The 24,042-nt window shown below is 42.3% G+C and overlaps 1 protein-coding gene across 7 annotated transcripts in view; it reads right to left on the bottom strand.

Moving 5' to 3' along the window:
* The window catches only part of OSBPL6 (oxysterol binding protein like 6), a 201,375-nt gene that overhangs the window by 110,257 nt on the left and 67,076 nt on the right, over positions 1-24,042 (bottom strand). Inside the window, exon 1 of one of the 7 annotated variants that reach the window (XM_045857411.1) lies at positions 20,478-20,704. The exons of the other annotated variants lie outside the window; for them this stretch is intronic. The gene's annotated coding sequence lies outside the window, so the exon portion shown is untranslated. Of the gene's footprint in view, positions 1-20,477; positions 20,705-24,042 lie in introns of those variants that run through there. 7 annotated transcript variants of the gene reach the window in all.

The following is a 24,042-nucleotide window of genomic DNA, read 5'->3' on the forward strand; positions in this document are numbered from 1 at the left end:
TGGTCCTGGCCATATGTGTTTCTTACACCTCTTATCTCTGCCACCAGACTGTGTGGCCCCTAGGAGCCAGGAACCAGACCTCAGTTCCCTGCACACAGTACGTGTGAGTTAAAATATAAATTTACAAGGCTTCTAGTTATACCTACTTTGTAAGAAATCAATCTATTCCATTTTGCACAAAAGTATGTGCTTTTAAAATATTTTATTGATTTATTTTTAGAGAGAAGGGAAGGGAGAGAGAAAGTGGGAGAGAAACAATGATATGAGAGAGAAACACTGATCAATTGCCTCTCAAATGCCCCCAACTGGGGACCTGGCCTGCAACCCAGGCATGTGCCCTGACTGGGAATCGAACCAGTGACCTTTCATTTTGCAGGAAGGCACCCAATCCACTAAGCCACACCGGTCAGGGCCAAAAGTATGCATTTTTACACAGTATGTACACAATGCCAAGGAATAAGGGCTTTAGCTTGTTCTGAGACTATAATTAACATTCGCATGGACCTTCTGTGCAACTTTCAAGAAGATAACCACGATAAAATGGAGTCCCTTCTACAGCCTTTAGCGGGGATGACTACTGTGCATAAAAAATTACCAAGCCATCAAGACATGGTTCAGATATAACTGATCATCCCTGAGAGTTACTGAAGCCAGAAATACTAGGAATATTCATTTTAATTCATCTTGAAACACTTGATTAGGGCAGAAAGATTTATGTCATCACATTTAAATTCCAAATTTCCAGGTGACTAATATATTATTTTATTTAAAAACCAGGAAGTTAACCAAGTGGCAACTAAACTTTATTTCAATTAAGGAACGGTACAGGGTCTTGCTTTACCTTGCATGTAAACTGTGTGCAGGGCAGAAGTCCAAAGGTACTAAGCTTATAAAGTCCAGGTCGGGTTACACCTTGTGACAACACACACTGAAGATAACTTCTCAAAGCTCTCGTTAAGAAATAAACTCAGGGAACAAAAGAGGTTGTTTCCTCTTAAAACTATAACCAAAATTGATGCCTGAACAAAAATTATACTGGTTTTTATCAACACACACAAAAAGAATCATGTTCTAATATAACAACATCTTTTGCAGACCAGAAAGGTCTCCTTCTAAGCTATTAATAAACTAAAAGTTGTAAAGGTTGGAAAGGTCGATTCGAACAAAGTCTCCAGTATCAACCAGTACTCCAGGAGGACTATCTGCAAAATATCATCAGGGGAGTTTGGTGGTTTGGCAACAGCTCCTTCTGAATGGCTCATTCAGGAAGCAAACGATCCATTATCTTTGCAACAGAATTTTTCCTGTAAGTTGCATGACTCATCCTCCCACAGCCTGAATTTTGCCCATTGTACAGCATGTTCTTGTCCAGCACACTCCCCACACATTCCACTTGTTTCTTATTCAAGCCTCTCAGAGCACATGTCATACCCACTGAAGACTAAACTGTCCTGTGTAGCTACTAAGTTAATGCACAGAATGCAAAATATATATAAGATAAACTCCACCACTCTGTAAAATACTAAAGGAAAGATTCTTAAAGTGGTAAAGACAGTAAAGACAACCAGAATAGGCAGAGGAGCAGTATACAAAGTTAGCAGTCTACACAGCAAAGTCCATTTCACAATAAAAATAAGAGACAAGACACTTCTGACTATTTTCTAAGTTACATGGCCCCTGCCTTTGATTCAATGTTAACTTTATTTCCATGAAGGATGGGTCTTAAGTTAGTGTTAAACATCCTAAATGGCTTTCCCAGAAAACTAGTCCAAGACATGGTACAAGACACCTTTCAACATGATCTTGTTTACTTTGCCTACTGTATCTACTAAGAACTTTGGTGAAAAAATTATTATTTTGCTTTTGTCCCCCACTGGCAGCTATGTTTAGACAGAAAATTGCCTTCTCTTTCTACCTGTGACAATCCCAAACACACTGAGTTTCCACAGTGTGTCTAAGTCCTGGGAGAAGACAGTTTTAGCGCTACAACCCAAGAACCTTCATGGAAACAGGCTGTGCTGGGTGACTTCCTGAAGATGAGCAACACCGACTCCAGTCACTTTCACCAGCAGCCCCTGTGGCTTTCTTGCCAATCCCTGACTTTTAACCTGGAAATTTATCTAATCTCATTAGTGCTACCACATATATCAAAGAAGTTAAAATTCACTGGGTACAATAACAGAGTTTTCACGTCTGCCATTAAGTACTGGTTTGTCAACTCAACAATAAGTCAGTTACTATACACAAGCATTTAAGCCAGACACCAAGAAAGATAAAGTCAAACCTCAGTTCTTGAATGTCTCCAATCTTGAAAAATTTGGTGCTCAACCAAGTTGTTCACGGGGGAGAAAAGGTATCAGTTGTTGAACAAAACTTTAGTTCTCGACCCAACAACCCTTTCATGCTGATACCTGTATGACCAGTCACCTGTAAGAGTTTTTGAACAAACTGCATCTTGAACAGCCTTCTGGAATGAATTAAGTTGGAAAACTGAGGCTCCATTGTTCAGAAATGTAATAACCAATAAAAAAAAGCTCTTCCCTTCATTTTTGTTGATTGCTTATTATATTTAGAATTCAGCCATAGATAATAGTAAAAAAAAACAAACCATCAATAATCTTGTAAAGATACAAAAGCAGAAAATGTGCTATGGATAGTTAGGGCATGAGAATATTAATTGCAGCTTGAAGTCTACGAGTTGGGTAGGAAGCAGATCAGAGAAAGTTGCTCAAAAGAGAAGGCATCTGAAAAATGAGTAGATTCAGGCAAGAAATAAAAATCACAAATGGACAAAGGAGGTTTCAAACAGCGAGAAAAAGTATATGAAAATCAAGAGACAGGAAAGTGCAGATTGTAGTTCCAGCACCCAGAGTCTAGGATACAAAAACGGCGAGCAGGGAAAGAAGGGCAGAAAGGAGGTTTGGAAGAGTGTGGAAGGTCTCAAACACTGATGAGAGACCAGGTTTCACTGAGCGGGCTGTGGAGAACAGGGGTGGCGTTTTGAGCAAGGGAGTCATGTGGTCATGCTTCAGGAAGGCAGTGCTAGGAGAACAAATGGGAAGAGACCCTGGAGGCAAGAAAGGACCTCAGAAGACATTGGCAGCTCCAAAGGGGGGCGGGGGCAGAGCAGCTACCTGGGCCAGCAGGCATCTGGGAGGGACAAGAGAAGACCTTACATTTGACAGGGCAGAATGTGATGCTATCTGGCCTCCCATATTTCTTACTGAAATAAAGGGAAATAAAGCACATCCATTTTTTTCAGAAACACAACTGAAATGATATAAAATATGGTCAACATGCTAATAAACTAAAACAATTTCCTCAACACAAAACATATTTTTCTCAACCTGTTATATTTCTATGATCTTGGCCAATGTGTCCTTATTTTTTGGCTTGTATCTGACTTAGTTTGACTTGACACATACTTCTCTGGAGGCAGGGAAAGTGTGTTATTTCTCTAAATCCCAAAGGCCAAGCACAAAAAGGAAGACATGGCACCTATTTAACATTCAAAGAAGTTTTTTTCCCAAAGTAAACAGTTTTGTTAATACTGACAAAAATCCAGATGACTGATTATACAGGTAAGAATTCTGATTACATATTTCTTAAAGGAGTAATAATGTGTTTTATATCCAAAGAACAAATATTTCAGCAACTGCTTGTTTATTACTCAGATGAATAAAATTTTATTAAAATTTTTATTGAAAGAACACCATTAGCTCTAAAGGACTGGAGATATGCTTCGGACATACCTTAATCTTCTGAAAGTGGTATGCTGTTGAGCAAGAGTCACTAACTTTTTTCTGGGAAGGTCCAGCTGAGTAAACATTTTAGGTTTTACGGGGCCGTGCAGTCTACCAAGTGATGCAACTACTGAGTTCTGCTATTGTAGCAGGTAAGCAGCCACAATCAGTAAGTAAATGAATGAGTATGGCTGTGTTCCAATAAAACTTTATTTACAGCCCTGGCCAGGTTGGGTGGCTCAGTTGGTTGGAGCATCATCCAGTACACCGAAAGATTGTAGGTTCAATTCCTGGTCAGGTGCATATGGGAGGCAACTGATCAGTGTTTCTCACATCAATGTTTCTTTCTTTCTCTTTCTCATTCTCCCCCTTCCTCTCACTCTAAAATCAATAAATATTCTCGGGTGAGGACTTTAAAAAACTTTATTTATAAAAGACTGGTGGCCACATGTGGCCCTTGGACTCTGGTTTGCTGAGCCTGGCCCTAACAGATAGCCCAGCTGTGGCAAGTTGGTATGGTTTCATTACTCTTCACTCCTCCCTCATTGTGCATAACTCAGATGAAGTGAGAAAAAAAACTGCTCTCAGAAAGTGGACTCCAGTGAAAATCTCCCCTGTTAGTAAAGCAATACAGGAGAAAACAAAATGGAATGAAGAAGTTCCAAGGAGGTGATGGATTCAAGGAAACAAGAAAAGTTTTGGTAAATTAAAAAGAGAATGTAGAGTTTGTGATGTCTTAGATCACTGCTAAGAGAGTCCAACATATATCCTAAGTGGAAATATGAAAATGTGACTCATAAAACCATTTTTATGGAAGTACTTTAACTAATGCCCCAAATACTCATGAATTGGGGGAAGACTTCAAAGAAAGCTTGAGTTATTAAGTAATAATATATTTAAGAAATGCATGCATCTTGACAGAATATTCATATGAGAAAAGCCAGGGATTTGGGAATTTATAAAAGTCTCAGATCACACTTTCTTCATGAATTCTGATGATCACACTGTATTGACCAGATACAGCAGGGGGGAAAGTAAGTAATATTATCATCAGAGCTTACCAATCTACATTTAAATCCATAAGAGTTATGACAAAAACTACCTTACCTCAATTATATCAACTTAATAACGCTACCACTAATTTGCCATTGCAAGCGACTTCCTAGCTCCACAGCCCCATGCGAGGGACTTCACCTCTCTGTGCCCCAGGCTCCTCGGGTAAAAGGCAGCTCTTTCCTGGAGGCATCTGCGGACTGAGGGAGTTAATGCACGAAAAGTGTGCAGAACAGTCCCAGCCCACAGGGAGCACTCAAATGCATCATGTTGCTGCTGCTCCCCAGTCTGTTCTCCCTGCCAGCTTTACTGAATTTTCTTCCTTTGTCCTTTTAAGCTTTTCTCCTTCTAGGTTTCCCCAGGGTGGCCCTGTCTCACTCTGAGGATTTCAACCTACCATTTGCTAGAGACTGCTAAATCCCTCTCTCCAATTCTAACTTCTTTTTCAGACTGCATTTCCAACTGCCTACTGGACATTTCTCCTGAAATATATCACGGGCAGCTGAAACTCTGAGAGGCTAAAAATCAACCCCATTATGTTTCTACCCATGCCTCTTTCCTCTTCTTGTCCCCTGTCTGAGTTAATGACATCCTCATCTGTCCTTAAGCCAAGCTAGAAACCACAATCTCTTGGAATCATTCCATTTGCAACCTTCCTATTCAACTCACTCTGGGCCCTCTCACTTCTATTTCCCAGCTATCTTTCCCAGACATTGCTCCCTCTTTGCCATCTCAGCGATCGCCGGCTCAGAGTGTTGATATCTGCCCCCTGATTTCTCAGCTTCCAATCATTCTCTTGTCCAAGCCATCTTTCATGACCATCAGAGTCATCTTTCTCAAAGTATATATTCAATTGTGTTACTCTCTATTCTCAATTATTCTCTACTGCTTGGAGGAAAAGGGACTAGGGACCTATCGGTAAGCTTCAGAGCCCCTGGGAACTCTCTGGAATATGATACAAAAAAATTGTGTGCATCCTTAATCAAAATCAGTCAAGGAACACGGTGAGGACAATTTTAAAACTGCACAGCAGGGTACCATCTTGTACTCTTAACTTGCATCTCAGTCCCTCCTGTCTTCCACCCCATTTCAGAAACAGCGCACATCACGTTTTCCTTTAAACAAGTGCACTGAATGCCATTTCGCCTCTCTGAGCCTTTTCATGTGCTGTTCCTTCTAGCTGGAATGCTATTTTCTGCCTGTTGAACACTTCAGAGCTCTTTAAATCCTGGCTCAGACCTCAAATGCTGGCCCCATGAAGCCTTACTCAAATGTACAACCATGTGTGGACAACAAAAGATGCTAAATAGATTTCTGAGTTCGGTACACATACCATTAACAGTGCCCTGAAATTTCTTAAATTCCAAGCCTCATACTGTTCAAAATAAATAGCCTTAAATATTTAAATACATATTGTGTTTACTTAAGTCTAGGTCATCCTAATTGGTGTCCCTGAATTTTAATGAGGTCGAGAGTAAAGGCCCTGCAGCCGCAATGCCCAGGTTGGAACCCAGGCTCAGCCGGTGACCAACGATGGGGGTCTAGGCAACTCCCACAGCTTCTCAAAGCCGCCGCTTCATGATCTGTAAAGATGGAGATGGTAACAGTACTACCTTCTAGGATTATTTTGAAGATTACATGAATTTATAAGTATAGCACTTACAACTATGTAAGTGCTTGCTATTGTTATTATTATCTATTGAAGTCAATGGCCAGGATTAGAGGTTCCAAGAGATAATCACAAAGCAAAACTATTTGACCCTGCCACATAAGCCACAAGCTTGAGTTAACTGAGTTAATAAGCCAGAGGGTACTAACAAAGATGGTCCTTTGCACTCATGCTTTTAAAAATTTTTAAGTGTTTCAAGCCTATCTAATAAAATTCAGATTTTTTTCCTATTAGCCTCCAGTAGCTAAAAATATCAGCTCAGAGGAGTTCCAAGGCATACCACATGGTAGTTTAAAAAATTCCTGTGCCCTGACCAGTGTGGCTCAGTCAGTTGGGCACTGTCCCACAAATCAAGAAGTCACTGGTTCAACTCCCAGTCGGGGCTCATGTCTGGGTTGTGGGTTTGGTCCCCGGTCAGGGAGCATGCCGAGAGGCAACCAATGTTGTTACTCACATCAGTGTCTCTCTCCCTCTCTTTCTCCCTCCCTTCCCCTCTTTCTAAAAATAAATAAATAAAACCTTTTAAAAAAACTCCTTTGAACAGAAAAAAAAAAACAGAGAGATGCCTGGGAGGGAAAAAAAATCAATGAGCCACCTCTCTGCCTACCAAGTACTCAATATGGAGGAAAATGCTAAATAGGAGATTGGGAAGGCGGATAAAGATGCTTAATGATTCAGCTTTCAAACAAACCAGTTTGTCTGCCAGAGAAATGGAGTCATAGGCATTTTAGCACCAGCCACCTAGTCAAAAAAAAAAAAAAGACCCCCAAAACTACTGTGAAATATAGATCCTAATATCACTGAACCCAAGGAGGAGTCAGAATAATGATGTAATGATGTAGCTGACTTTCATCTGAGTGACAGCGTTATGTGTTAGATTTGGCAACGGCTCAGTGGAAAGTCTGAAGCCAAAACAACGGCCATTCTGACTACAAACACTGCAGTTGTATAACAGTATTATTTGTTCTGCAGCAAACTGCCAAAATACTCACTTTACTCTTTATTAAAAAACATACTTAATAATCTTATCTTAAATTAAGACACTTAAGTTATTATTTAAGATAAAAGAGAGAATAAAGCACAAAGTCTTTATCCTGTATTAAAGGTCCTGCATAATCTAACCCCAATTAACTTTCCCACTTGATATTTTACGATAGGCTTCTTGAAATCTTCTACCAAACAACTTCTTGCAGTTCTCCCAAATAAGCCTACTCTCCTGCCCTCTGTGTCTCCTCCAGCGAGAACACTCTTCCCATTCCATCTCCAAAGTCAAAACCCCACCCTTCCTTTAAGACCCTGTGGGGATGACATGGAGACCTTTCCTATGGCTCAGCTAGAACTAATTCTGCAGGTTCTTCCATAATCTTCCCTCAGCGCCTCTTAGACTTTCCTCAGTCCATTTTGATCGAGATTTTGACACACGTGTCTTTTCTTTCCAAGACTGGACTGTCTTTGAAGGCACTACCCACACCAGCTCCATCTTTGGGAGCCCAACTGTACCACCATGGCATATCTGCGCATGGCAGGTCTCACGCTTTTTGCTCAAGTATGCAAGACGTATGCTAAAGTGTGCTGAAGCTCACTGCTGACTGATCATTGCAACCAAATGCACGGGAACATGCACTTGGACAAGCTTTGCAACAAAACTTGGTTTCTTGTGGAGCAAGTTGAAAGATGAGAATTTTCACGCTACCCCCAGGGCAAGGAAACCATTACTTAAATTTACCATCCAGTGATTTGGCAACAACTGCTAACAGCAGTGCATTAAAAGCTTCCCTCCCATTCATGTAACTGATAATACATTTCCAACTTAGAGAAATTGTAAGATAGCTGGTCCTGTTTCCCCAACTACAGATTCAAACCACTGCTCACCTCTGGGCTTTGGATAAAGAGCTCTCAAGACCTGTGTATATAGTGATCATTTTAATCACCATGTCCACTATGCCTTAAACTCTAAATATCCAAGGACCAAAAAGCAAAAAATCAGAGAATGTGATTTATATCAGAGCCCACAAATGCCAAGAAAGGAGAAGATTAACCAAACAACCTATAAACGCTAGTACTCTGATACTGCTCTGGCAGAAGCTCACCCCTCCTAACAGGCCACGTGGATGGTGCTAATTGAAATGCCTCCTGGATCACAAAGGGGAGAATGCCTTCACTCCCGGGTGCGGCTCCAGGGCTGTGCTGATCAGTGCATCCTCCCCAGACCACTGGACAGCTGCCCATGGTTTGTAGTCCTATATTCACAGATGGCACTTCTCTGCCTACTCAGCTCACAAACTGTTACATAAGTGAGTTTTAATATGCACTCAACATAACTTTCTTATGACCAAAGTCCTAAGCCCAGATGAAAGAACACTCTTATAGGAATGTCGTGACTCAGTGCTGTGTTAATGGGACATTTTCTGTTGAGTGCTCTACCCGATAGGCTTTTATATCAATGACAATTGGAACATTCGGTCTCCAATATCACATTGCCAGTGTCTCTTGGATTACTGGCATGGCAATGGAATCCCTTCCCGGGGAGCAGGAGACTCTCACTGTTTTAACGGACCCACCTTTAAAATATCTGTGTTCTCTTAAAGTACAAACATGCCTGCCACATGCAAATTAAGGTCATTAAAAATTTCTTAAATTAAATTAGGTAAACATTTTCTCTGGCGCCACCCTACATTATACATTGTTTTGAAATGATAAAATAGACCCTAAACAAGTATACAGTTTGTAAAATATGTATTTTTTTTCACATGTGGCTTAACTGCCTAACTCTGACCTAATCTCTTTTTGTTTTATCTCCTATGCTCCTTAGATGGAATTATTTCAAACTGCCCCATTTCTTGGGCCTCTGCTGTGTCAATTCAGATAGATTTCTGTTTGGTTTCCACAGTGATGTACTTGTTTGCTCATCAGACCACCAAAACCTCTGACAACTAAATCAGGCCTATTAGCACTCTTATGACTAAAGCTTCCTGTGTTTACATAGGATTGGCAATAAAAGTGAAATGAATTTTAAAATGTTGAGGCAGTGAACAATGCCATCCACTACGATTCAAAAATTGTTCTTCTGGAAATTTAATTTGATACCCTACACCAATTAAACATTGGATAGGGAAAATAGGGTAGACTATGTTATCACACAGGACAATTTCCTTGAACTTGAGTGCTTCCTTTGCACAGGCGGAAGCACTGTGGTATTGTGAAAAGAGCACAGGCTGTGGAGTTTTAAACTGGCTTGGTTCAAATCCCAGCACTGCGGTTTTCTAGCTAGGAGGCTCTGGGCAGTTCAAGTAGCCTATCTGACCCCCGATTCCCTCATCGGAAAAACAGGGATCTGGGCTAATACAGCTAGTTCAATATGCTTTCGAGACTACCTAGTCCAACACATGCCACACAACAGATGCTCAGACGGTAACTATGTGTAAAGGTTTTTTAACTCACAGGCTTTGGACTTCAGAATCATTCCTTAGTTCTTGCAGCACACACTCATAGTGTATGTAAATTTACAAGCATTACTGAATAATATGATTGGCCGCTGGCATACAGGCTCTGTAATGAAGATTAATTAATATTAGGTTAAACTTTTTCGTTTTAAAACTGAGATTTATAGGTTATTCTAACACCTCTATGCATCATACTTTCTTCAAACTACAAATTTGCCATCCCAGGGGGAAATGACATGCAAAAATCGTTGAAATGTTCATGTCAATTAGTCAACTTTTGTGAGGCTCATATGAAGACCATAAATTTAAAAGTTCAAACACCAAAACTATACATCTGAAACTAACACAAAATAACACTGAATGTAAACTGTAATTGAGAAATAATTTTTTTTTAAAAAAAGCACCAAAACTAACAGGCAGCTGTTGTGCCATAAGTGGCGAGGAGCCCAGAGTCGGGAAACCCCTACTCCATCACGCTCCAGCTGTGAGACTTTGGGAGAGTTACGTCTTCTCTCTGCTCCTTGGTCTCCTTACCTGAGAAACGGGGCTACTGAGAGTGCCCATTTCACAGGCTGGTAGTGAGAACTGAACAAGAATACCTGGTACTCAGGAGGCATCTCGGTATTAGCTTTTATTGCTGTTAAAGAGGCTTTGCCCATATTTCCATACTCGATTATTCATGGACATGCTTTGTGATTCTCCCTGTTCATCCTCCTCCCCACAAAAAGAAAATAAGAGATTTTCCTGGATAAGGGATTCAAACTGAAGAATTTCTTGGGAAGCATTCACTGCCTGCTTCCTGTCCTACTCGGTGTGGACCCAAGCCCACCCCCAACCCTGCTGCAGGGCCCTATGTCGAGTCCCCTCACAGTGCCGTCCACACACCTCCTCTTGGGGAGTGGGGGGAAGCTCGGGTCACTGGCTTATCCCTGGAGCAGCCACTGTGTCATTACAGGCCTTGCCCAACACCCTGAATTTTATTCAGCAGCAATAGTAGGATAACAGTTCTTGGCACAGAGCAGGCTCTCAATAAGGTTTATGGAATGAATGACATCATGAAACTGGCAAGGGATAAAGCTGGGAGCCCTGATATCTGTGAGGGTCAGAATTCAGTAATTGGTCACCCCATGCTCTGCTCTCAGAGTTGACTCCCCTTCTGAACTACAGGCTTGTCTCAGCATCCATTCAAATGCTGCCTCAATGCCTATGTCGTGCCTGGCCAGGTGGGTTCAGAGTCAAGAAGGAGGTACAATGTTAACATTGGGAAAAACTCATTTCCTCCTTCCCTTGGTTTTAATGACCAGGGTCTTATACATTTGGAATGAACTTTACCGATAACTATAAAACAATTGAGAATCCATATTTAAATTTTCTTTTATTGCTGGTGGGAGAGTAAATTGGTACAACTACTGTGGAAAAAAAAGTGTCTGCTAAATGAAATAATATCTGCTAAAGGTAATAATATGCTGCGACCCAGGAATTCCACTCTTGGATATATGCCCAAGAGAAGTGAGTGCTACGTCCACCAAAAGACAAATCTGCCTTCCAGTCAAGGTGAAGGTGTAGGCAAACACTGCTCACCTCCTCGCATAACCATATCAAAATTACAGCTAAACTATAGAACAACCATCATTCAGAACCATCAGAAATAGAGCTGAATGGAAGTCCTACAACTACGGAATTAAAGAAGAAACCACATCCATCCAGACTGGTTGGAGGGGTGGAGATATGGAATGGGCTGGTCCCACACCCACTGTGGTAGATAAAAATCGGGAGGGAAATCAAAGGAGCAAAGGGTCTCAGCTCCTCACCAGGCATTCCAACCTAGGGTTCCAGTGCCAGGAAGAGAAGTCTAGCTGTAAAAACCAGCAGGGACTGAGGCTGTGGAATACCGAAACTTCTGGAGCCACTGGCAGCTCCTGTTAAAGAACCCACACATAGACTTACTCAGACTCACTCCCTATGAACTCCAACACAGGACAGCAGATTGAAAGACATCAGAGGCATATGGGGAGGAAATGAATTGTCCGGCATAAGGGTGAGAGCTTTGGGCAGCTTTCTCCCAGACACTGGTGCTAGCAGAGGCCACTGTTCCTTTTCGGAGCCCTCCCACTATAGAGGCACAGAGCTGACAGGCAGGTGCCATATCTGAGACTCTATCAACCTGGCCCACACTGTTTGCCCCACTCTGGTGATTCTCTGAGGCCCTACCCCACTCTACTTTCCGGCCCACCCAAGCTGTTTCCAGTGGCTTTTACATACAAATGGCTTGTCTTGGCCCGTGCTTTGGGCTTTCCTAAATAATTCCAAACAAGCAACATCTAGCTTCAGTGAGACCTGTACCTCTTGCTATTTTTCCCCAGGCTCAGCACTGGTAGCAGCTGGCCTTGGTTCACAGCTTTGGCCTCGCCAGGACAAGTAGCAGCCATCTGCAGGTTGCTTTGTAGTTTATGCTGTGTGACCCTGGACAGAACAGAGTCAATAGCTGACTTTGGACATGCCAATAGCAATCAAGGCTCCACTTCAACAGGAGGTTGTACACAGCTCACATAGTTGGTGGACCTTGAGTACCCAGCTTGGGTGATAGGGGAGGCTGTGCCACTAGACCCTATAGGACACCTACTACATTAGGCCGCTCTACCAAGCCTGGAACATGTAGCAGCTCTACCTAATACATAGAAACAAACACAGGGAGGCTGCCAAAATGAGGAAAGAAACATGGCCCAAATGAAAGAATGGAACAAAACTCCAGAAAAAGAACTAAACAAAATGGAGACAAGTAAGCTACTAGATACAGAGTTCAAAACACTGGTTATAAGGATGCTCAAGGAACTTAGTGAAAACCTCAACAGCATATAAAAAATCCAGTCAGAAATGGAGGATACACTAATTAAAATAAAGAACAATTTACAAGGAATCAAAAGTAGAGTGGATGAAGCCAAGATTCAAATCAGTGATTTCGAATATAAGGAGGCAAAAACAAACAATTAGAATAATAAGAAAAAAGAATCCAAAAACATGAGAATAGTGTAAGGAGCCTCTGGGACAACTTCAAGCACACCAACATTTGTGTATGGGTGTGCTGAAAAGACAGAGAACAAGAAATTGGAAATCTATTTGAAAAATAATGAGAGAAAACTTCCTAATTTGGTAAAAGAAACAGACATACATACCTGGGAAGCAAAGAGAGTCCCAAACAGGATAAACCCAAAAAGGCCCACACCAAGACGCATCATAATTAAAATGTCAAAGGTTAAAGACAGAAAGAAAATCTTAAAAGCAGCAAGAGGAAAGAAGTTAGTTACCTACAAGGGAGCCCCCATAAGACTGTCAGATGACTTCTCAAAAGAAACTTTGCGGGTCAGAAGGGATTAGCAAGAAATATTCAAAGACCTACAACCAAGATTACTCTACCCAGCAAAGCTATCATTTAGAATCGAAGGACAGATAAAAAGCTTCCCAGACAAGAAAAAGCTAAAGGAGTTCATCATCACCAAATCAGCACTACATGAAATGTTAAAGGGTCTTCTTTAAGAAGAAGATAAAAAATATGAACAATAAAATGGCAATAAGTACATATCTATCAACAATTTAATCTAAAAAACAAAATAAACAAAAAAGCAGAACCAAAACAGAATCACAGACACAGAGAATGCTTTGAGGGTAGCCAGATGGGACAGAGATTGGGGGGATGAGCAAAAAAGGTGGAGAGTTTAAAGGGTACAAATTTGTAGTTACAGAATAGTCATGGTGATGCAAAGTACAGTATAAAAAGTGAATAGCCAAAGAACATATATGCATGACCCATGGACATAGACAACAGTGTGGGGATTGCTGGAAGGAGTGGGGGCAGGGGATGGGTGGAGGGCAGAGGGGGAAAAATTAGGACAACTGTAATAGCATAATCAATAAAATTGTTAAAAAAAGACAAATCTGAGATTGTTCATAGCAGCTTTATTCACAATAGCCCCAAACTTGAAATATCCCAAATGCTCATAAAAAGCAATACATGGAAATGAAAAAGAGTTAACTACCGTCTATGGCCATACCACCCTGAACGTGCCCGATCCTGTCTGAAAAAGAATTAACTACTGATGCATGCAAGAGCAATGTGGTTGAATCTCAACACAGGGACACTGTATAACTGTAGTTGTAGGAAGCGCAAAGACAGGCTGAATTAGAGTACAGTGGCAGCAGTTAGGACGGGAGCTACTGCTAGGCGGCGCAAACTGGGAGCGGCATGAGAGAACCTTCCAGTGCACTGGAAATGCTCTGTATCTTCATCCGAACATGGTTCTGTGCGCAGAGAAGAACCGTGTACTTTACTGTACGTTTTACCTTGTTAACAAACAAGCAAAAAGAAAAGCCCATATTTACTTTAAAACAATTAGTGTTTCTGAAATTGGGAACAAACTGACAGTAACCGGAGGAGAGGTGGGAAGGGATAAGAGGGGGAGGAGGGGGAGGGTTTTCAGGAACATGTGTAAAGGACACATGGACAGAGCTAAGGTGGGGTGGGATTGAGGGTGGGAGGTGGGGATGGCTGGGGTGGGGGGAGTGGAGAAGGGAAAATGGAGACAGCAGTACTTGAATAACAATAAAAAAAAAAAATTAGTGTTTCCTAGCCTGAATCAAGTCATTCGTTCATTCACTCATTCATTTGTTCATTCATTCATTTCAATGAATGCCTACCACTATGCTGAGCATTGCACTGTTAAAGAGTTTGGACGATAGTGGAGAAAAGTCACTTCATTAGTAGCACTAATCATCTGGCACCAGATCATATACCACCATCTGACATCTCATAGGTACTTTTCTTCAATTACTTGACATTTTATATTTTGCTTAAATTTATAGCTGGTCTAAGTTAAAATGTAAATTTTAACATTTGGTTGTTCCAAATCTTCCTATGCATTTAAATGCCCACCACCATGTCTTATACACAGCAAGCGCTTGATAATTTCTTGTTTATTAGGCCTATCACACCAGAGGACTTCTCTCAGCCTTAGGTTTCTTGGCCAATGTTCTCTTCTCCAGGTTTTCACTTTTCTGACCACCTATGAGGTCTGCAAATCTATAAAGCACTTAAGTAAGGTAGGACTCAGCTATATTTACATGTAATATATCTAGCAAAGGAGTACAGGAAGTGGCATATGTTATTATGTTTTCTTTCATTAACCCTTTCACCTTAGAGCTTAAGAATATGGAAGAGGTAAATTGGGGAAAGTAAAACATAATCGACAGGCTCAGGTCACTGAGGAGAAAATGATAAACCTTGCTTTGACAGCTCGCGATGCATTGGCAAAAACAAGAACTGCCACAGCTTCTTGGCTTCCCTTCCGTCTCGAGCTCAAGGCCCTGCTATGCTGTAGGTATCAATGTGCCCAGAAAACGCCCTGGAAAATGACACGTGAGATGCCATGCCCATTCGTCTCCCCAGAATCTTTTTTTAAAACGTGACTTTTCTAAGGGTCACTAATTCAGAAGTGCCAGGAAGAAGTATGAGCCCCACAATGAAATGCAGTTAACACGTTATCATGGTTCTCACGAACAGGGCAGGAACTGTGGGTTGCTTTAGTTTCATAATCTTCTTCTCTGTGGTCTTCTGAAATACAGCAGGTCTCATGGGATTCTTGAAGCGACCAGTTAACACCTGAAGCCACGAGACTGAAGGTTGCACCCTGAAGTCTCAGCCTCCCTCCATGTGTTAAGGCTTCAAGTTCACTGTGCTGCTCACCTGCAGCAGTGAGGATGCCACCTGCCCCTCACAGTAGCCACACCCAATTTAGGGATGAGCAGCTGATCCCCCACAACCCTACAGACTCCTCGATGAAGCACACTGACCTAACAGAATCGGCTTCTGTTAGGTTCTCTCACTTGCATTCAAAGGGAAAAACCTGAATGCCGCAGGGCTTCACTTTCTGTCCTCTTTTAAAACACCTGCCTGCATCATGTCGAGGGGACAACCGTCCAAAGTCAGGCTCCAGGTTGAGACAGGTCAGTGTCGTGTGCGGATTTCATAGGATGAAGCCCTATCTCTCACCCCACGTGCCTGTATTTGGAGAGAGAACCTTTAGGGAGGTAACACAAGGGTGAAGCCTAATCTGATAGGGCTGGTGTCCTTATAAGAGAAGGGACACTAGCAACCTTTACAGATCTCCCTCCCTCCCTCCCCTTCTCTCTCTTTTCTGCTCTCTCTCTCTCCCTCTTACCCTCTCACCCCTTTCTCTTCTCACGTCTTCCCCTCCCTCCCCCTCCCTCTCTTCTTGCACACACGAAAGAGGCCACGTGAAGACACGGTGAGAAGGTGGACATCTGCAAGCCATGAAGAGAGGCCTCAGGCTTCAGAAATCACCCCCGATGGGGCCTTGGACTTTGGCCTCCAGAACTGTGAGAAATTAAGCTGTTGTTTAAGCTACCCAGTCTGTGGTATCCTGTTAAGGCAGCCCACCCTGCCAAGGCAGCCCACCCTGCCTGATAAATTCAGTCAATAAAGAGCTGTATGGTTAGCATTATCCCATGAAAGTCAGAGGACACATATACAATAGTTTATTAGGCTCAATGTGACTAAAAAGAATCATCTGGGCAGAAAAAAAGTATTTCACATATGAAGGCCCCCTCATGGGACTGAGACCAGAATCCCAGACCCATCTCGGTGTGATTTGCTGCCGCTTCATCTCACAGCATGGTTGCTTTTCCTTTAAGTCTTTAAGCCTGGAAAACATTTCTTCACCTTTCTTTATCATTTAATTAATCCCAATTCAGTCCATCTGTCAGTTCCCCAGGGACAGTTCTCTGCTCCCACAGGGGGCCTGTCTCTCTGTCACACAGCCATTGTTTTACTATCAGTCTGTAAACTTCCCAAGGCTACATGGTGCTCAAATATCTGTAGAACAAAGTGGGGAAGGAAGGAAGAAAGCAAGGGAGATGGGAATAAAGTAGGAGAGGAGAGAGGGGAGCGAGAGACCAAGAAAATGAAAGAGAAAAGTTTAAGAATATAGTACATGGTGTCAGTCCATTTGGGCAGCTATAACAAGATACCGCAGACTGGGGCTCACACAACAAACATTTCTCTCTCACAGTGTGTTTAAGTCCAGGATCAAGTGTAAGCAGATTGGGTATCTGGTGACAGCCCACTCCCCAGTACAGAGGTGCCCATCTTCTAGCTGTGCCTTCAGGGGCAGAAGGGACAAGGGAGCTCTCTGGGTCTCCTTTGTAAGGACCAGAATGTCACTCATGAGGGCTTCTAACCACCTCCCAAAGGCCCACCTCCTACTACCATCACCTTGTGGGTCAGGATTGCAACACATGAAGTTCGGAGACAAACATTCAGTCTACAGTGCACATGCTTCGGCCCTGTCAGATGCAGGCCAGCGGTCAGGGCAGCACGGTGACCCAGCTCAGGTTCACCACTGCACCCCACGCTTCTGAGAGCTGGTGTGAGTTGTCCAAGCCAAAGCCACTAGAAAAGGCTCCCATGACACCCCAATGCTGCTGTGCAACAATCATGCAACCCTGGGACTGGAAAACTGCATGAACTAAATGAGTGCCCTGTGCAAATTTGGGGGCTATATTTACTCATTTTATACATACACACACACACACACACACACTTTTTAATAGAAACAATCAGTATGAAAGTCTAAAAAAAGTAAAATACTAAAAAAAAAATCCCACTGTGACCCACTGACAATCTTCTTTTCTTCTTCCTTGAGTTTTCACTCCCCTTCAGGTCTACAGCAGTGACTCTCAACCTAAGGTCCAGGGGCCTTTCGGAGGTTGTGCGGCTACTGTGAGGGGCTCACAAATGCAGCTACAGAGCAAGTATTGCCTATGGACCGAATACATCAAAACCAGGAAATTGTGTGTTGAGAGGGGTCCTCACATTTCCAGGAGCTTGAACAAAACTAGCACAGGGTCCTTTTCCGCCCCTAAACAGGCTCACAGGCAGTACACAGGAGGGAGGCCACCGACTCGGTGCTGCCGAGGCCCAAGCTCCTGGGCCTTTCTCCCTCTGGTGGCTGTGACTCTTGGGGCTACAAGGGGGCTCTTCTAGCTGAGGCACAAAGTCAGGATTCCAGGTGAGCATAAGTCAAAGGAGCAGGAGACAGAAAAAAAAGAGCAGACAGTGAGAACAAGCTGGCATCTCTGTCCCTGGTGAGTTCCCTCTGGCTCGCATTGTCCAAGACATAGGTCACGGCAATCGGTGGGTGCCAGAGAGGGTAGGGGACAGCATTTTGTTCCGTGTTGTGTGTTTCAGGTTTTCTTCCGCTCAGTCACACAGCTGAGAAATCAGTTCTGATCAGTCCTGTTGTCCATGGCACTGACAGAAAAGATCCACCTGTGAAATGGGCCCCACTTCCTCTGTCTGAGCCAAAACTCTTTCCAAGCTCCCTGGGGGCCTCACGGGACTGCAGGTGCCGCAGGGCCTGGTCCAGTGCTTGGAAGGATGTGGTCACTATTTGCTCACCAGCATGTGTGACCTGCAATAAGGTCTTTAGAGGAAGTGATGCCTTATAAATCCATTGTTGGGGTGATGATCAGTTTGGACATTTATGGGGGGAGGTTGGTGAACCCAAAGAAAAACCTGGAATTTATTTATATAAAAAATTGTGCATTTATTCTTACATGTTTAAACTTGTCACCTTCAAAGTGCTCTCCATTTGATGCAATACACCTATTGAGACATTTTTCCCACTGTTCAAAACAGTTTTTGAACTCGTTGATCTTGACACCTTTTAGCGCCTCTGCCATTTTTGTCTCACCTCTTCCACATTGTTTCTCTTTGAGGACTTTTTCTATCCAGGGAAACAAAAAAAAGTTGCTCAGGGTAAGACTGGGTGAATAGGGAGGGTGGGGTATGGGGTTCATGCCATTTTTGGGTCAAAAACTGCTGAACACCCAGCAAGGTATGGGCAGGTGTGCTCGTAAATCACCCATCAAGAAATGGGCAAATGCATTGAAAGAGTCTTCAAAAAAAATTCACTGAAGCCAAACGTAGCCTCTCACAATAACACCAGCTGGTACACTGATACAGATGGGTTCCTGGAACACTCACCTAGCCTGTACTACAGAGGGAAGATTGTACTACAAGGGACTCGCCCTCCACAAGATAATTCCATTTGGGGTGCATCTCTCTTGTATGAGAGAATGCTTCATAACAAGTGATTCCAAGGGACTTAATATACTTTTCTTCTCATCTATGGAGTTTACTTTTGCCTGCTTAGATAATTTGCAGAATTTAAGAATAACTAAAAGATCTTATTGAACAAAGCAACTGGCACTCACCAGTGAGAACAGTTAGAACAGGGTATGAGCTGTGTCCCATACACAGCCTATTGTGTGTCATAATGAAAGGAGTCCCATCCCTCCCACAGCATGGCCCTCTGGGCATCATGTTAACATGCCACAGGCCTCTTCCCTATTCTATGTACAGGCTTAGCGGAACTCCGGCCAGCAAAGGAGTAAAAGCACTTGCCAAAAGCCTGCAATGTCTGAGATTTCAAGGATACCCCGAAGCCATGTTTAAATTTATCGTCATCATTTTAGAAGAAACCAATAATTTTTCTGCATGTCATATGTGTGTTCAAACACACACACAGATCTATATAGTTGAGTATCTCTGCAAGCCCTCAGGCTTCCTAACCAAGGTGTGGGAGACACAGGCAGGGAAAGAGGAGTGATCACCCAGCACCTCAATACAGCCAACATGACAGTGACCAGTAGCCAGAGGTCTGGGCTTCTAGTCACAGCCCTACTGCTTCAGGTGTGTAACTTTGTGCTCACCACCGAGCAGCATCTCTGGAGCTACTTCTCTCTCTCTTTTTTGGATTTATAAACTAAGGTTGTTTGGCTCCTGGATGACCACACAGCTCTAGCTCTGACAGTTTACCCTGCACACCCTTTTGCCTAGGATCACACTTACACTTTGGTTTTAAAGAAGCCCACTGTGGAAGTAATTCTCACTTCAGAAAAAATAATTTTTTTTTAGTTAAAAAGTGCTATATGGAATTTGGACAGTTTCTCCAACTGTGAATTTCAGTTCTGTTTGATTCCACACCTCTAGTCCGTATTTTTCCTATTTACTAATTCTAAGAAATAGTAAGAGATGTAGAAACTCAAGAATTCCAATTTCCTTCCAGCACCTTGTTTGTTCCCAGAACTTCTTACAATCAGGACTGTTTCTTAGAGCAGGTTTTAGTTCACAGCGAAACTGAGGGGAAGGTGCAGAGATTCACCATGTGCTTGTGCACACCCTCTCCGTTATCACGATCTCCTGCCACAGTGGTTCATTTGTTACAACTGATGAACCCACACTGACACATCACGGTTGCCCAAAGTCCACAGTTTACACTAAGGCCCACGATTGGTATACATTCTGTGTGCTTGGACGAACATATAATGACATGGATCTCTCACTCTGGTACCATACGGAGTACTTTCACTGCTCTAAACATTCTCTGTGCTCTACCTATTCATCCCATCTGCACCCACCCCCACCTCTTTCCAGCCTCTGGTAACCACTGATCTTTTTACTGGCTCCAGAGTTTTGACATTTCCTGTACGTACCACAGTTTATTTATACATTCACCTACTGAAGGGCATCTCGGCTGTTCCTAAGTGTGATCAATTATTAAGTGAAGTTGCTATAAACACCCACGAACAGGTTTTTGCATGGACATAAGCTTTCAATTCCGTTGTATGAATACTAAGGAGCATGACTGCTGGACAGTGTGGTAAGAATTTGTCTAGTTTTGCAAGAAACTGCCAATCTGCCTTCCAAAGTAGCTGCACCATTTGACATTCCCACACTCAATGAGAGACAGTCCCGGTTGCTCCACGTCCTCGCCAGCAGTTCGCGGGCGAGTGTTCTGGGTTTGGGCCACTCTAACTGAAGTGCAGTGGAGGCTCGTGGCTGTTTTTCTTTGCCTTTCCCTAATGCCGCAGCACGTGGAGTGTCTTTACATTCGCTTACTTGTCATCTGTGCGCCTTCCTCAATGAGGCGTCTGTTAAGGTCTTTGGCCCATTTTTAATTGGGTTCTTTTCTTATTGTTGAATTTTATGAATTCTTTGTATATTTTGGGTAAGAGTCCTTTATCAGATGTGTCTTTTTCAAATATGTTCTCCCAGTCTGTAACTTGTCTTCTTGCTCTCTGGGTGTTGTCTTTTGCAGAGTAGAACTCCTCAACTTGACTGAGGCCAGTCTCTTCTGTCTTTACTGTATTGGACCCTGCAGTCCTAGAGGGAGGCGCCGGGAAGCTGTTTTCTGTTGAAATATCAAAAGGGAGCCTGTTCTTCTAACACTGCATTTTGCTAATGTCTATTTCAAAATATTAACATTTCCTCTTTGACAATGAACATTACAGCTAAATTGCCACAATGATACTTCATTTATGTATCATAAAATGCTTCCCTTGGAGACAGATTCTACATAATAATGGAGTTTTGCTAACATGTTAATACTAACCTTAAAAGCTGGGAAATTTGCATTTTTCCCCATCAAAAACAATTCTCTTTCACAATATGCATTCAAGAAAATTTAATACTCGAACAATTGGGAACGTTTAACATATTTACTTCATTTATTGCAGATAATTGATTTGAAGAGGGACATGCTTTTGAGACCGGCACTTTAAACCTGTATGGGAAGGGTTCTTCTTGCAAAGCAAAAGAAATTACCTCTGCAATTAAGTCACAATCTCCCTATGAAATAAGTAAAATAATTCAAGTCTGCATCTCTAGTTATGATAACATGCACATGTGTATGTTTTGCCTTAGATATCAACCATGTGTGTGAACACATATGTTTTCCAGATGAACCACGGACACGGAAGCCAGGGCCTCTTGCTGCCACCCTGTATAAAACTAAACACCAGCCAAAGTGTCTTACATGCTGCCTCTCATTAAATAATAATAACAACATTAGAGTTAAAATCAGTGGTAGAAATCTGACAAGATGATGACAAAGAGCTCTCCTGACCAAAAAGGAATCCCAGGACTACCACCGGTCCAGAGGGGTTTGCAGGCAGTAGACTTGGCTTCTTTTCACACACCAAATTCCTCACTCCTAGATATAAAAGCCCTTTTCCAAGAACAGCTTCAAAGTCAGAAAGCAGGTGAAGGTGGATCAACCGAAGCCAAAATTTGCTAAATACAAAATTCTCCATTTGAACGGCTGTTATCTGTTTTCTGAACCCCTCACTTCATATAAATCACTTCTCATCAGGGTCTCCGCCACTCCCTACTGCCAAAGCCAGTGACTCCTGTTTAAGCTTCAACTTCTTGAATCTCTTCTCTACTCAGACATGTTCAAAGGTAGCTTTTATGAAAGGGTAAAAGGAGTAGGCAAAAACAAAACAAAACAAAACAAAACAAAAAAACCCACACACCATATATTTCAAGATCTCTGTACAGTTCTATTTTCTATGATTTTTTAAAAGGAATCATTCATTCATTCATTCATTTATAGAAAGCAGGGAAGGGAAGGAGAAAGAAAGGGAGACAAACGTGTGTGGTTGCCTCTCACATGCCCCCTACTGGAGACCTGACCTGCAACCCAGGCATGTGTCCCGACTAGGAACTGAACTGGTGACCTTCTGGGTTGCAGGCCGGTGCTAAGTCCACTGAGCCACACCAGCCAGGGCTATTTTCTGTGATTTTACCATTATTTGTTTGGCTCCTCTTATAGCGATTCACCCATTTTTTTTTCAGCTAATTATCAGTTTTTGGTGGTTTATACATTGAATTGAAGTTATCAGTATGCATTCCTGAAGCATTTTACTTAAAGGGAAAATTTCCTAACTTTATCCCCTGAAAAGGCCTAGAATAATGACTAGCCAAGTTGGAGTCACCACCTTGGTGATCACACTGTGTCTTGCCATCTATTTGCACTCAAACTGCAGCTCCTTACACAAATGGCTGATTCAGGGTCTGGAAACAAAAGAGTACAATGAGCAGGGAACGTCTTATCTACCAAAGACAAGGAGGATCATGTTATTAATAAATAGAAAGGCAAAGAGATAATCGACTGATACATACATGCACGTATATATATATACATAATACCATATATACAGTTCACAAGCCAATCAGAAGAGGTTGCCCTAGCCCCAAATCAGATGAACAGAATAATGACTATAAACGAACCAAACAGAGCAAATGTGTTTAAATCTGAAAGTTCATGATTATCTTTTAAAAAAATAATAATAACTGGCCACCTTTGGAAGAGGCTAGCTAACCATCCCATTTTGAAACTGGTAAATAAACGGAAAGCTCTGGCATTTATCCGACTTCTCTATGATGAGCTATACCTTAGGGTGACTGAGCCCTTGATACAGAAAAGTTTCTCTTATGGAAGCACCCCAGCTACTAAACGAAGGAGGCTGGAATGAGAGGATTCCATCCTGTGTCTCCCAACGAATGAGTGCGATGCAGCAATGACCATCAGCAGCTGCTGCAGTTTCCAGAGCCAGTCACATCCTTCCAAAGTTTCAGGTGAGAAAATGCATCACTCAATGTCTACTCAACACCAATGGCAAAGGGAATAATGTTGAAGCTAATTTTACCTTTTGGGTTCTCTTCTCTCCAACTAGTTAGAGAAACTATGAGCTATTCTGTGACATCAGTGCGCAAACTTTCTTCAGGAGAGAAACTGCCGCCTGTCAAAGGGGCAGGAGACACCTGTATATCAGCTCATCCTTGGGCTCACTGCTCTGCTTCCGAGCTTTTTCAATACAAATTCTAATGTCTTTCCTGAAATTAAAAGAGTAAGTCTGCCTTTCTTGGGAGGGAGGGGGTGGGAGGTCTGTGTTGTCCTTCTCTAACCTAGAGATAATTGAGTTAAAGAATTCAAAGAAAATTCCCTACAGAACAAAACACATTTGGATCTAATTCTACTGTTGAGTCCTCACTGACTTCTTTTAAATTAAATGAAATGAAATTATATGCAAGCTCTGGGTACAGTAATTTAACCACTATTTTGATCATTTCTCCTCTACTTAATTAGCAAAACTGAACCATTAAGTAATCTCATTAAAAAAGGGTGAGACAGGTAAATGGCTTCCTGAACCTTGAAATTATCAATACTTGACCTTAAAAAATCAGCACAACCTCAAATGGAGTTTGATCAAGAGG

The sequence above is a fragment of the Phyllostomus hastatus genome, unplaced genomic scaffold, assembly GCF_019186645.2.
Source record: "Phyllostomus hastatus isolate PE091 unplaced genomic scaffold, TTU_PhHast_1.1 phas_contig_1, whole genome shotgun sequence".
NCBI lineage: Eukaryota > Metazoa > Chordata > Mammalia > Chiroptera > Phyllostomidae > Phyllostomus > Phyllostomus hastatus.